This window comes from Saimiri boliviensis, chromosome 10 (assembly GCF_048565385.1).
Source record: "Saimiri boliviensis isolate mSaiBol1 chromosome 10, mSaiBol1.pri, whole genome shotgun sequence".
In the NCBI taxonomy this organism is placed as follows: domain Eukaryota; kingdom Metazoa; phylum Chordata; class Mammalia; order Primates; family Cebidae; genus Saimiri; species Saimiri boliviensis.
The window spans coordinates 99,761,885-99,777,218 of record NC_133458.1 but is presented as its reverse complement, the minus strand read 5'-3'; the positions used below and the strand labels follow the sequence as shown (position 1 = coordinate 99,777,218).

General features: G+C 40.2%; 1 long non-coding RNA gene across 1 annotated transcript; it reads left to right on the top strand.

Annotated features, from left to right (window-relative positions):
* Nucleotides 1–133: 133 nt before the first annotated feature.
* On the top strand, nt 134–14,985 carry LOC141579972 (uncharacterized). Its single transcript, XR_012511964.1, has 3 exons — nt 134–167; nt 3,024–3,169; nt 14,611–14,985. It is a non-coding gene; the product is annotated as an uncharacterized LOC141579972 (long non-coding RNA).
* The last annotated feature ends 349 nt before the right edge of the window (nt 14,986–15,334 follow it).

The following is a 15,334-nucleotide window of genomic DNA, read 5'->3' as shown; positions in this document are numbered from 1 at the left end:
CATGTAAGAGTTAGCAGTAAGAATGCATTGAAAACACAGAAGACCCGCTTCTTACAAACTGATCTGCCGTGTGTTGTTTCCTTTTAGGAAGTTGCAACTATGTTTAGATTCAGCGAGTTAGATACACGTTTCTTCCAAAAGCTGCGTTTGGACATTCCAGAGTGAAAGTGAGTTCAGGCTGCAATGTGAAATATATAGCTCTAAAACAAAAATGGAGCTATCTAGCAGAATGTTTGTCAATGAGTGTATTCAGTTTACAGAGTTAAACTGATGTGTGTTTGCAGCAGTTCGGAATCCCTTTAATTGGAGAATATAGAAACAGTCATTTCCAACGCTATAGTGACATATAAGAGTTAGCAGTAAGAATGCCTTTAAAACACGGAACACCTACTTCCTACAAACTGATGTGATGTGTGTTGGTTCCTTTTAGGAAATTGCATCTGTGTTTAGATTCAGCGAGTTAGAAACACATTTCTTCCAAAAGCTACGTTTGGACATTCCAGAGTGAAACGGAGTTCAGGTTGCAATGTGAAATATCTGGCTCTAAAACAAAAACGGAGTTATATAGCAGAATGGTTGTCAATGTGTGCATACAACCTACAGAGCTAAACTAATGTGTGTTTGCAGCAGTTCAGAAACACTTTCTTTGGAGAATGTAAGAACAGTCATTTCCAACCCTATAATTGCATATAAGACTTAGAAGTAAGAAAGCCTTTAAAACACACAAGACCCGCTTCTTACAAACTGATCTGCTGTGTGTTGTTTCCTTTTAGGAAGTTGCAACTATGTTTAGATTCAGCGAGGTAAAACAGGTTTCTTCCAAAAGTTGCGTTTGGACATTCCAGAGTGAAAGAAAGTTCAGGCTGTAATGTGAAAAATATGGCTTTAAAACAAAAAAGGAGATATCTATCACAATGTTGGACAATGTGTATATTGAACGTAAAGAGTTAAACTGATGTGTGTTTGCAGCAGTTCGGAAACCCTTTCTTTGGAAAAGTAGAAACAGTCGTTTCCAGCCCTATAGTGGCATATAAGAGAGAGCAGTAAGAATGCCTTTAAAACACAGAAGACCCTCTTCTTTCAAACTGATCTGCTGTGTGTTGCTTCCTTTTAGGAAGTTGCAACTATGTTTAGATTCAGCGAGTTAGAAACACTTTTCTTCCAAAAGCTGCATTTGGTTATTCCAGAATGAAAGGGAGTTCTGGCTCTAATGTGAAATATCTGGCTCTAAAACAAAAATGGAAATATCTAGCAGAATGCTGGTCAATTTTTGCATTCAACGTACAGAGTTAAACTGATGTGTGTTTGCAGCAGTTCAGAACCCTTTCTTTGGAGAATGTAGAAACATTCATTCCCAGCCCTATAGTGGCATATAAGAGTTAGCAGTAAGAATGCCTTTAAAACACAGAAGACCCGCTTTTTAATAACTGATGTGATGTGTGCTGATTCCTTTTAGGAAGTTACATCTGTGTTTAGATTCAGCGAGGTAGAAACACGTTTCTTCAAAAAGCTGCGTTTGTACATTCCAGAGTGAAAGGGATTTCAGGTTGCAATGTGAAATATCTGGCTCTAAAACTAAAACGGAGCTATATAGCAGAATGGTTGTCAATGTGTGCATTCAACCTACAGAGTTAATCTGATGCGTGTTTGAAGCTGTTCAGAAACTTTTTCTTTGGAGAATGTAGAAACAGTCATTTCCAGCCCTGTAACAACATATAAGAGTTAGTAGTAAGAAAGCCTTTAAAACAAAGAAGACCCGCTTCTTACAAACTGATCTGCTGTGTGTTGTTTCCTTTTAGGAAGTTGCATCTATGTTTAGATTCACCTAGTTAGAAACACGTTTCTTCCAAAAGCTGCGTTTGGACATTCCAGAGTGAATGAAATTTCAGGCTGTAATGTGAAAAATATGGCTTTAAAACAAAAAAGGAGATATCTAGCAGAATGGTTGTCAATGTATGCATTCAAATTACAGAGTTAAACTGATTTGTATTTCAGGAGTTCAGAAACCCTTTCTTTGGAGAATGTAGAAACTATCATTTCCAGCCTTTTAGTGGCATATAAGATTTAGCACTAAGATTGCGTTTAAAACACAGCAGACCTGCTTAGGACAAACTGATCTGCTGTGCGTTGGTTCCTTTTAGAAAGTTGCATCTATGTTTACATTCAGCGAGTTAGAAACACGTTTCTTCTACAAGCTGCGTTTGTACATTCCTGAGTGGATGGGAATACCAACTGTAATGAGAAATATATGGCTCTAAAACCAAAACGGAGCTATCTAGCAGAATAGTTGTCCTATGTGTGCATTAAACTTACAAATTTGAACTTATGTGTGTTTGCCGCAGTTCAGAAACCTGTTATTTGGAGAATGTAGAAACAGTCATTTATAGCCCTAGAGTGGTATGTAAGAGTTAGCAGTAAGAATGCGCTTAAATCACCGAAGACCCGCTTCTTAAAATCTGATCTGCTTTGTGCTGGTTCCTTTTAGGAAGTTGCATCTATGTTTAGATTCTGCGAGTTAGAAACACGTTTCTTCTAAAGGGTTCGTTTGGACATTCCAGAGTGGATGGGAGTACAGGCTGTAAAGAGAAGTACCTTGCTCTAAAACAAAAACGGAGCTATCTAGTAGAATGGTTATCAATATGTGCATTCAACTTACAGAGTTAAACGGATGGGTGTTTGCAGTAGTTCAGACACCATTTCTTTGGAGAATGTAGAAACAGTCATTTCCAGCCCTATAGTGGCATATCAGAGTTAGCAGTAATAATGCGTTTAAAACACACAAGACCCGGTTCTTACAAACTATTCTACTATGCGTTGGTTCCTTTTGGTAGTTTCATCTGTATTTAGATTTGGCGAGTTAGACACACGTTTCTTCTAAAAGCTGCATTTGGACATTCCAGACTGGATGGGAGTACAGGCTGTAGTGAGAAGTATCTGTCTCTAAAACAAAAACAGATCTACCTAGCAGAATTGTTGTCAATGTGTGCATTCAACTTACAGAGATAAACTGATTTGTATTTCAGCAGTTCAGAAACCCTTTCTTTGGAGAATGTAGGAACAGTCATTTCCTGCCCTGTACTCGCATATCAGAGTTAACAGTAAGAATGCATTTAAAACGGGAATGCTGAGAAGATGGCTGCCTAAGAACAGCTCAGGACGTCAGCAGAGGGTGAGTGGAGAGGGTGAGTGGACGCCGCCTTTCCAGGTGAACTTTTATTGCCCACAGACCAGGAGATACCCAGGCAGAGGGGTCCTCAGCGTCACAGTTCCAGTCGGTGCGGCTGTTTTGGCCTCTGCTGGGCTGATTTCACCCGCGTGGCTTCTGTGACCACTCCCTGTTCCTGCGGTTCTTCGTAGAAAACCCACTGGTCTGCGAGCCCTCTTAGCTGGTGAGCAGAGCCCTGAGATGGCAGAGTTGCCCATTCATCTCAAATAGCCAGCCAGGTCAGGAGATTCCTAGGCAAAAAATTCACCAGGAGCCAGCACCGCAGTTTGAGCCGGCTCCGTGAGTCGCAGCACGGGAGATCCCGGCGCCTTTTCAACAAGCGACCGGAATGCAGGGTCGTTCAACTTAAAAGAAAAGACTCTGAGTCAGGGATCGAGGTGTTCTGGCTCGGTTGGTCTCACCCCTCCACCCCCAATAACAATGAAAACAAAAACTAATTTTAAACCCTCTGGGTTTAGCCCTTCAAACCAAGCACAGCTGAACCAGGACGGTCCGGCTCGGTGGGGGAGGTGCTTCCGCCATTACTGAGACTCTCCACCTCTACGGAGGCAGGCTGCCATTGCCGAGGCAACCCGCTGTTGCCGAGGCATCCTGCCACAACAGAGAGAGTCCGCCATAACAGAGGTGGGGCCACTATCGCCCAGACAGTTCTAACTATGCCCATATAAAAAGGACTACAGGGAAGAGCTCAGGGCGGCTGGGGGGAGCCCACAGCAACTCGGCAAAGTCCCAGTGGGCAGGCAGTGGCAAGGTGTGCTGCTAGCTGGCTGGGTCAGACCTGAAAGAAAAATCAAAAAAGGCAGTAGTGCAACGGAAACACATAAAGCTCCAACTCCATGGGACAGAGAGAGACAACAGGTGGATAAACCCATATACATGGGAAGAAACAAGCGCAAAAAGGATGAAAACTCCCGAAACCAGAACACCTCTCCTCCTAAAAGGGATCACAACTCCTCACCAGCAAGGGAACCAGACCGGATGGAGAAGGAGGGTGGTGAGATGACAGAATCAGACTTCAGAAGGTGGGTAGTAAGAAACTACAGTGAGCTAAAAGAACATGTTCTAACTGAACGCAAAGAAAATAGGAAAGTTGAAAAATGATTGGATGAAATGCTGACGAGAATGGACAGCATAGAGAGGAGTATAAGTGAATTGATGGAGCTGGAAAACACAACACGGGAACTTCGTGTAGCATGCACAAGCTTCAACAGCTGAATTGACCAAGCAGAAGAAAGGATATCAGAGGTCGAAGATCTACTCAATGAAATAAAAAGAGAAGACAAGAGCAGAGAAAAAAGCACAAAAAGGAATGAACAAAATCTTCAAGAAATGAGGGACTATGTGAAAAGACCTAATCTACGTCTGATAGGTGTACCTGAATGTGATGAAGAGAATGAATCCAAGCTGGAAAATACTCTTCAGGATATTATCCACGAAAACTTCCCCAACCTAGCAAGGCAGACCAATATTCAAATCCAGGAAATACAGACAACACCACAAAGATATTCCTCAAGAAGAGCAACCCCAAGGCACAGAATCGTCAGATTCACTAGGGTTGAAACGAAAGAGAAAATGCTAAGGGCAGCCAGAGAGAAAGATCGGGTTACCCACAAAGGAAAGCCCATTAGACTCACAGCAGATCTCTCAGCAGAAACCCTACAAACCAGAAGAGATTGGGGGCCAATATTCAACATCCTTAAAGGAAAGAACTTTCAACCCAGAATCTCCTATCCAGCCAAACTAAGCTTCATAAGTGAAGGAAAAATAAAATCCTTTGTGAACAAGCAAGTACTCAGAGATTTCATCACCACCAAACCTGCCCTACAAGAACTCCTGAAAGAGGCTCTACACATATAAAGGAACAACCAGTACCAGCCACTCCAAAAACACACCAAATGGTAAAAGAGCATCAACACAATCAAGAATCTGCATCAACTAACCAACAAAACAGCCAGGTAGCATCAAAATGACAGTATCAAATTCACACATAACAATAATATCCCTAAATGTCAATGGACTAAACGCCCCAATCAAAAGACACAGACTGGCAAAATGGATAAAATGCCAAAACCCATCAGTGTGCTGTATCCAGGAAACCCATCTTACATGCAAGGATACACAAAGGCTCAAAATAAAGGGATGGAGGAAGATCTACCAAGCAAATGGAGAGCAATAAAAGGCAGGAGTTGCAATACTCATTTCTGATAAAATAGACTTTAAAGAAACAAAGATCAAAAGAGACAAAGAAGGACATTACATAATGGTAAAAGGATCACTGCAACAAGAAGAGCTAACGATCCTAAATATATACGCACCCAATACAGGAGCACCCAGATACATAAGGCAAGTTCTTAATGACTTACAAAGAGACTTAGACTCCCACACAATAAGAGTGGGAGACTTTAACACCCCATTGTCAATATTAGACAGATCAACCAGAGAGAAAATCAACAAGGATATCTAGGACCTGAATACAGTCCTGGAACAAGCAAACCTAATAGACATTTACAGAACTCTCCACCCAAAAATCCACAGAATATAAATTCTTCTCAGCACCACATCACACCTACTCTAAAAATGACCACATAATTGGCAATAAATCGTTCCTTAGCAAATGCAAAAGAACAGAATTCATAACAAACAGTCTCTCAGACCACAGTGCAATCAAGTTAGAACTCAGAATGCAGAAACTAACTCAGAACCGCACAGCTTCATGGAAACTGAACAACTTGCTCTTGAATGTTGACTGGATAAACAATGAAATGAAGGCAGAAATAAAGATGTTCTTCCAAACCAATGAGAACGAAGACACAACATACCAGAATATATCGGACACATTTAAAGCAGTCTCTAGAGGAAAATATATAGCAATGAGTACCCACATGAGAAGAAAGGAGAGATCTAAAATTGACACCCTATCATCAAAATTGAAAGAGCTAGAGGAGCAAGATCAAAAAAACTCAAAACCTAGAAGAAGACAGGAAATAACTAAGATCAGAGCAGAACTGAAGGAAATAGAGACACAAAAAACTCTTCAAAAAATCAATAAATCCAGGAGCTGGTTTTTTGAAAAGATCAACAAAATAGAACACTAGCCAGATTAATAAAAAAGAAAAGAGAGAATAACCAAATTGATGCAATAAAAAACGATAAAGGGGATATCACCACAGATTCCACAGAAATCCAAACCATCATCAGAGATTATTACAAACAACTCTATGCACATAAACTAGTAAACCTGGAAGAAATGGATAAATTCCTGGACACCTGCATCCTCCCAAGCCCAAACCCGGAAGAAGCTGAAATCCTGAATAGACCAATAACATGGTCTGAAGTCGAGGCAGCAGTAAAGAGCCTACCACCCAAAAAAAGCCCAGGTCCAGATGGGTTCACAGCTGAATCCTACCAGACATACAAAGAGGAGCTGATACCATTCCTTCTGAAACTATTCCAGACAATCCAAAAAGAGGGAATCCTTCCCAAATCATTTTACGAGACAAACATCATCCTGATACCAAAACCCGGCAGAGACTCAACAAGAAAAGAAAATTTCAGGCCAATATCCATGATGAACATAGATGCAAAAATCTTCAGTAAAATACTGGCAAACCGATTGCAACAGCATATCAAAAAGCTCATCCACCATGATCAAGTAGGATTCATCCCGGGGATGCAAGGCTGGTTCAACATAGGCAAGTCCATAAACGCAATTCACCACATAAAAAGAACCAAAGACAAAAACCACATGATTATCTCAATTGATGCAGAGAAGGCATTTGACAAAATTCAACAACCCTTTATGCTAAAAACCCTCAATAAACTAGGTATTGACGGAACGTATCTCAAAACAATAAAAGCTATTTACGACAAACCAACAGCCAATATCATACTGAATGGGCAAAAACTGGAAGCATTCCCTTTGAAATCTGACACTACACAAGGATGCCATCTCTCACCACTCCTATTCAATATAGTACTGGAAATTCTAGCCAGAGCAATCAGGCAAGAAAAAGAAATAAAGGGTATCCAAATTGGAAAGGAGGAAATCAAATTTTCTCTATTTTCAGATGACATGATTGTATATCTGGAAGACCCCATCATCTCAGCCTAACATCTCCTGAAACTGATAAACAACTTCAGCGAAGTCTCAGGATACAAAATCAACGTGCAAAAATCACAAGCATTCCTATACACCAGTAATAGACTTCAAGAGAGTCAAATCAAGAACTAACTGCCATTCACAATTGCTACAAAGAGAATAAATTACCTAGGAATACGACTAACAAGGAACGTAAAGGACCTCTTCAAGGAGAACTACAAGCCATTGCTCAACGAAATAAGAGAGGATAAAAACAGATGCAGAAACATTCCAGGTTCATGGTTAGGAAGAATCAACATCGTGAAAATGACCATACTGCCTAAAGTAATTTACAGATTCAACACTATTCCCATCAAGCTACCAATGACCTTATTCACAGAACTGGAAAAAAACACTTTAAACTTCATATGGAACCAAAAGAGAGCCCGCATAGCCAAGTCAATTCTAAGCAAAAAGAACAAAGCAGGAGGCATCACACTACCGGACTTCAAACTATACTACAAGGCTACAGTAATCAAAACAGCATGGTACTGGTGCCAAAACAGAGATACAGACCAATGGAACAGAACAGAGGCCTCAGAGGAAATACAACATACCCACAACCATCTCATCTTTGAAATACCTGACAAAAAGAAGCAATGGGGAAAGGACTCCCTGTTTAATAAATGGTGTTGGGAAAACTGGCTAGCCATGTGCAGAAAGCAGAAACAGGACCCCTTCCTGACACCTTACACCAAAATTAACTCCAGATGGATTAAAGACTTAAACATCAGACCTAATACCATAAAAACCTTAGAAGAAAATCTAGGCAAAACCATTCAGGACATAGGTGTAGGCAAGGACTTCATGACCAAAATGCCAAAAGCAATGACAACAAAAGCCAAAATAGACAAATGGGGCCTAATCAACCTCCACAGCTTCTGCACGGCAAAAGTAATAGTCAGTAGAGTGAATCGGCGACCAACAGAATGGGAAAAAATTTTTGCAGCCTACCCATCTGACAAGGGGCTGATAACCAGAATTTACAAAGAACTAAAGCAGATCTACAAGAAAAAAACAAACAAGCCCATTCAAAAATGGACGAAGGATATGAACAGATACTTTACAAAAGAAGACATACAGGAGGCTAACAAACATAGGAAAAATTGCTCATCATCACTGGTCATCAGAGAAATGCAAATCAAAACCACATTGAGATACCATCTCACACCAGTTAGAATGGCGATCATTAAAAAATCGGGAAACAACAGATGCTGGAGAGGATGTGGAGAAATAGGAACACTTTTACACTGTTGGTGGGAATGTAAATTTATTCAACCATTGTGGAAGACAGTGTGGCGATTCCTCAATGACCTAAAAATAGAAATCCCATTTGACCCAGCAATCCCATTACTGGGTATATATCCAAAGGATTATAAATCATTCTACTACAAGGACACGTGCACACGAATGTTCATTGCAGCACTGTTTACAATAGCAAAGACCTGGAACCAACCCAAATGCCCAACGATGATAGACTAGATAGGGTAAATGTGGTACATATACACCATGGAATATTACACAGCCATCAAAAACGATGAGTTCAGGTCCTTTGTAGGGACATGGATGAACCTGGAAACCATCATTCTCAGCAAACTGACACAAGAGCAAAAAATCAAACACCGTATATTCTCACTCATTGACGGGTGTTGACCAATGAGAAAACATGGACACAGGCAGGGGAGCACTACACACTGGGGTCCGTTGGGGGAAAATGGGGGAGGGGCGGAGGGGAGGGGAAGTTGGAAGAGATAGCATGGGGAGAAATGACAGATACAGGTGAGGGAACGGAATGCAGCAAACCACACTGCCATGTGTGTACCAATGCAACAATCTTGCATGTTCATCACATGTACCCCAAAACCTAAAATGCAATTAAAAAAAAAAAAACTAATATCACCTGGGTAAGTCCTGAGACTATCCCTTTGGAAAAATAATCCAATCCTGGAAAGCCTTAGAATCTTCATTTGTCAAATCTGGATAATGGTATTTTCTAATATTAAATACAATGGTGTCTATTAAGTAAAAAAAAAAATAAATAAATACATAAAAAAGAACGCGTTTAAAACACTCAAGACCCGCTTCTTACAAACTGATCTGCTGTGCGTTGGTTCCTTTACGAAGTTGCAACTATGTTTAGATTCAGTGAGTTAGAAACACATTTCTTCTAAAAGCTGCCTTTGGACATTCCAGAGTGGATGGGAGTACAGGATGTAAAGAGAAATATCTGGCTCTAAAACAAAAACAGAGCTATCCAACAGAATGTTTGTCAATGTACAGAGTTAAACTGATTTGTATTTCAGCAGTTCAGAAACCCTTTCTTTGGAGGATGTAGAAACTGTCATTTCCAGCCCTATAGTGGCATATTAGAGTTAACAGTAAGAATGCCTTTAAAACACAGAAGACCCACTTCTTACAAACCGATTGGCTGTGTGTTGGTTCCTTTTAGGAAGTTGCAACTATGTTTAGATTCAGCGAGCTATAAACGCATTTCTTCTAAAAGTTGCATTTGGACATTTCAGAGTGGATGGGAGTATAGGCTGTATTGATAAATATCTGGCGCTAAAATAAACAAAGGAGCTATCTAACAGAATGATTGTCCATGTGTGCATTAAACTTACAAATTTGAACTGATGTGTGTTTGCAGCAGTTCAGAAACCCTTTCTTTGGAGAATGTAGAAACAGTCATTTCCAGCCCTATAGTGGCATATAAAAGTTAGCACTAAGAATACGTTTAAAACACAGCAGACCAGCTTCTGACAAACTGATCTGCTGTGTGTTGGTTCCTTTTAGAAAGTTGCATCTATGTTTAGATTCACCGAGTTGGAAACACGTTTCTTCTAAAGGCTGCGTTTGGACATTCCAGAGTGGATGGGAATACAGGCTGTAATGAGAAATATCTGGCTCTAAAACCAAAACGGAGCTATCTAGCAGAATGGTTGTCAATGTGTGCATTCAACTTCCAGAGTTAAACTGATGTTTGTTTGCAGCAGTTCAGAAACCATTTCTTTGGAGAATGTAGAAACAGTCATTTCCAGCCCTATAGTGGCATATCAGAGTTAGCAGTAAGAATGCGTTTAAAATACAGAAGACCCGGTTCTTACAAACTGATCTGCTGTGTGTTGGTTCCTTTACGAAGTTGCAACTTTGTTTAGATTCAGCGAGTTAGAAACACATTTCTTCTAAAAGTTGCCTTTGGACATTCCAGAGTGGATGGGAATACAGGCTGTAATGAGAAATATCTGGCTCTAAAACAAAAATGCAGCTATCCAACAGAATGGTTGTCAATGTGTGCATACAACTTACAGAGTAAAACTGGTTTGTATTTAAGTAGTTCAGAAACCCTTTCTTTTAAGAATGTAGAAACAGTCATTTCCAGCCCTATACTGGCATATAAGAGTTAGCAGTAAGAATGCGTTTAAAACACAGAAGACCCCCTACTTACAAACTGATCCGCTGTTTTGGTTCCTTTTAGGAAGTTGCAACTATGTTTAGATTCTGCCAGTTAGAAACACATTTCTTATAAAAGCTAGGTTTGGACATTCCAGAGTGGATGGGAGTACAGGATGTAAAGAGAAATATCAGACTCTAAAACAAAAACGGAGGTATCCAGCAGAATGCTTTTCGATGTGTGCATTAAACTTACAGATTTAAACTGATGTGTGTTTCCAGCAGTTCAGAAACCCTTTCTTTGCAGAATGTAGAAACAGACATTTCCAGCCCTATAGTGGCATATAAGAGTTAGCACTAAGAATGCGTTTAAAACACAGCAGACCAGCTTCTGACAAACTGATCTGCTGTGTGTTGGTTCCTTTTAGAAAGTTGCATCTATGTTTAGATTCAGCGAGTTAGAAACACGTTTCTTCTACAAGCTGCATTTGGACATTCCCGAGTGGATGGGAGTACAGGATTTAAAGAGAAATATCTGGCCCTAAAACAATAACAAGGCTATCCAGCAGAATGGTTGTCAATGTCTGCATTCAACTTACAGGGTTAAACTGATTTGTATTTCAACAGTTCAGAGACCATTTCTTTGGAGAATGCAGAAACAGTCATTTCCATCCCTATAGTGGCGTATCAGAGTTAGCAGTAAGAATGCGTTTAAAATACAGAAGACCCACTTCTTACAAAATGATCTGCTGTGTGTTGGTGCCTTTACGAAGTTGCAACTATGTTTAGATTCCGCGAGTTAGAAACACATTTCTTCTAAAACCTGCCTTTGGACATTCCAGAGTGGATGGGGGTACAGGATGTAAAGAGAAATATCTGGCTCTAAAACAAAAACGAAGCTATCCAAGAGAATGGTTGTCAACGTGTGCATTTAACTTACAGAGTTAAACTGATTTGTTTTTAAGCAGTTCAAAAACCCTTTCTTTGGAGAATGTAGAAACAGTAATTTCCAGCCCTATACTGGCATATAAGAGTTAGCAGTAAGAATGCGTTTAAAACACAGAAGACACCCTACTTACAAACTGATCCACTGTGTGTTGGTTCCTTTTAGGAAGTTACAACTATGTTTAGATTCTGCCAGTTAGAAACACATTTCTTCTAAATCTCGGTTTGGATATTCCAGAGTGGATGGGAGTACAGGATGTAAAGAGAAATATCAGACTCTAAAACAAACACGGAGCTATCCAGCAGAATGCTTTTCGATGTGTGCATTAAACTTACAGATTTAAACTGATGTTTGTTTCCAGCAGTTCAGAAACCCTTTCTTTGGAGAATGTAGAAACTGTCATTTCCAGCCCTATAGTGGCATATAAGAGTTAGCACTAAGAATTCATTTAAAACACAGCAGACCAGCTTCTGACAAACTGATCTGCTGTGTGTTGGTTCCTTTTAGGAAGTTGCATCTATGTTTAGATTCAGCGAGTTGGAAACACGTTTCCTCTACAAGCTGCGTTTGGACATTCCCGAGTGGGTGGGAGTACAGGATGTAAAGAGAAATATCTGGCCCTAAAACAATAACGGGGCTTTCCAGCAGAATGGTTGTCGATGTGTGCATTCAACTTACAGAGTTAAACTGATTTGTATTTCAGCAGTTCAGAAATCCTTTCTTTGGAGAATGCAGAAACAGTAATTTCCAGCCCTATAGTGGCATATAAGAGTTAACAGTAAGAATGTGTTTAAAACACAGAAGACCCACTTCTTACAAACTGATCTGCTTTGTGTTGGTTCCTTGTAAGAAATTGCAACTATGTTGAATTTCAGCCAGTTAGAAACACGTTTCTCCTAAAAGGTGCCTTTGGACGTTCCAGAGTGGATGGGAGTACAGTATGTAAACAAAAATATCTGGCTCTAAAACAAAAACAAAGCTATCCAGCAGAATGGTTGTCAATGTGTGCATTCAGCTTACAGAGTTAAACTGATTTGTATTTCACCAACTCAGAAACCCTTTCTTTGTAGAATTTAGAAACAGTCATTTCGAACCCTATACTTGCATATAACAGTTAGCAGTAAGAATGCATATAAAACACAGAAGACCTGCTTCTTACAAACTGATCCGCTGTGTTTTGGTTTCTTTAAGGAAGTTGCAACCATGTTTGGATTCAGCGAGTTAGAAACACTTTTATTCTAACAGCTGCGTTTGGACATTACAGAGTGGATGAGAGTACAGGTTGTAATGAGAAATATCTGGCTCTAAATCCAAAACGGAGCTATCTAGCAGAATGGTTGTCAATGTGTGTATTCAACTTCCAGAGTTAAACTGATGTGTGTTTGCAGCGGTTCAGAAACCCTTTCTTTTTAGAATGTAGAACAGTCATTCCCAGCCCTATAGTGGCATATCAGAGTTAGCAGTAAGAATGCGTTTAAAACACAGAAGACCCACTTCCCATAAACTGATCTGCTGTGCGTTGGTTCCCTTTAGGAAGTTGCATCTCTATTTAGATTCAGTGAGTTAGTAACACGTTTCTTCTAAAAGCTGCGTTCAGACATTCCAGAGTGGATGGGAGTACAGGCTGTAAGGAGAAATATCTGGCTCTAAAACAAAAACGGAGCTATCTAGCAGAATGGTTTTCCATGTGTGCATTCAACTTACAGATTTGAACTGATGTGTGTTTGTAGCAGTTCAGAAACTCTTTATTTGCAGAATGTAGAAACAGTCAATTATAGCCCTATAGTGGTTTATAAGAGTTAGGAGTAAGAATGCATTTAAAACACAGAAGACCGGCTTCTTACAAACTGACCGGCTCTGTGTTGATTCCTTTTAGGAAGTGGCATCTATGTTTAGATTCAGCAAGTTAGAAACACGTTCCTTCTGGCTGGGCGCGGTGGCTCAAGCCTGTAATCCCAGCACTTTGGGAGGCCGAGGTGGGCGGATAACGAGGTCAAGAGATCCAGACCATCTTGGTCAACGTGGTGAAACCCTTTCTCTACTAAAAATACAAAAAAAAAAAAAAAAAAAAATTAGCTTGGCATGGTGATGCATGCCTGTAATCTCAGCTACTCAGGAGGCTGAGACAGGAGAATTGCCTGAACTCAGGAGACGGAGGTTATGGTGAGCCTAGATCGCGCTGTTGCACTCCAGCCTGGGTAACAAGAGCGAAACTCCATCTCAAAAAAAAAAAAAGAAAAAGAAAAAGAAAGAAAGAAAGAAACACGTTTCTTCTAAAGGCTGCGTTTGGACATTCCAGAGTGGATGGGAGTACAGGCTGTTGTGAAAAATATCTGGCTCTAAAACAAAAACGGAGCCATCTAGCAGAATGGTTGTTAATGTGTGCATTCAACTTACAGAGTTAAACTGATATGTGTTTGCAGCAGTTCAGAAACCATTTCTTTGTAGAATGTAGAAACAATCATTTCCAGCCCTATAGTGGCCTATAAGAGTTAGCAGTAAGAATGAATTTAAAACACAGAAGACCCGCTTCCTATAAACTGATCTGCTGTGCATTGGTTCCTTTTAGGAAGTTGCATCTATGTTTAGATTCAGCGTGTTAGAAACTCGTTTTTTCTAAAGGCTGCTTTGGACATTCCAGAGTGAATGGGGGTACAGGCTGTTGTGAATAATATCTGGCTCTAAAACAAAAATGGAGACATCTAGCAGAATGGTTGTCAATGTGTTCATTCAACTTACAGAGTTAAACTGATTTGTATTTCAGCAGTTCAGAAACCCTTTCTTTGGAGAATGTAGAAACAGTCATTTCCAGCCCTATGGTGGCATATAACAGTTAACAGTAAGAATGCGTTTAAAACACAGAAGATCCGCTTCTTACAAACTGATCCGCTGTGTGTTGATTCCTTTTAGGAAGTTGCAACTATGTTTAGATTCAGCCAGTTCAAAAGACTTTCTTCTAAAAGCTGCCTTTGGACATTCCAGAGTGGATGGGAGTACAGGATGTAAAGAGAAATATCTGGTTCTAAAACCAAAACGGAGCTATCCAGCAGAATAGTTGTCAACGTGTGCATCCAACTTACAGAGTTAAACTGATTTGTATTTCACCAGTTCAGAAACCCTTTCTTTGTAAAATGTAGAAACAGTGATTTCCATCCCTATACTGGCATATAAGTGTTAGCGGTAAGAATGCATTTAAAACACAGAAGACCCGCTTCTTACAAACTGATCGGCTGTTTGTTGGTCCTTTTAGGAAGTTGCAACTATGTTTAGATTCTGCCAGTTAGAAACACATTTCTTCTAAAGTCTGCCTTTGGACATTCCAGAGTGGATGGGAGTACAGGATGTAAAGAGAAATATCTGGTTCTAAAACAAAAACGTAGCTATCCCACAGAATGGTTGTCAATGTGTACATTCAACTTAAAAGTTAAACGACACCTCCGGGAGAGATGAATATGGTGGGTGCAAGTTCAGAGGTGAGGTGGGTACTTTACTAGAGTCAAGGAGGTCGAGACCAGCCCAGGCAACAGGCTGTAGTGCATTGGTCTGGCCAAGGTCCGTGTCAGCCTCCACTTTCCAACCTCAGGCAATCCTCCCACCTCGGGCTCCAAAAAAGCTAGGACTACAGGTGCCTGAT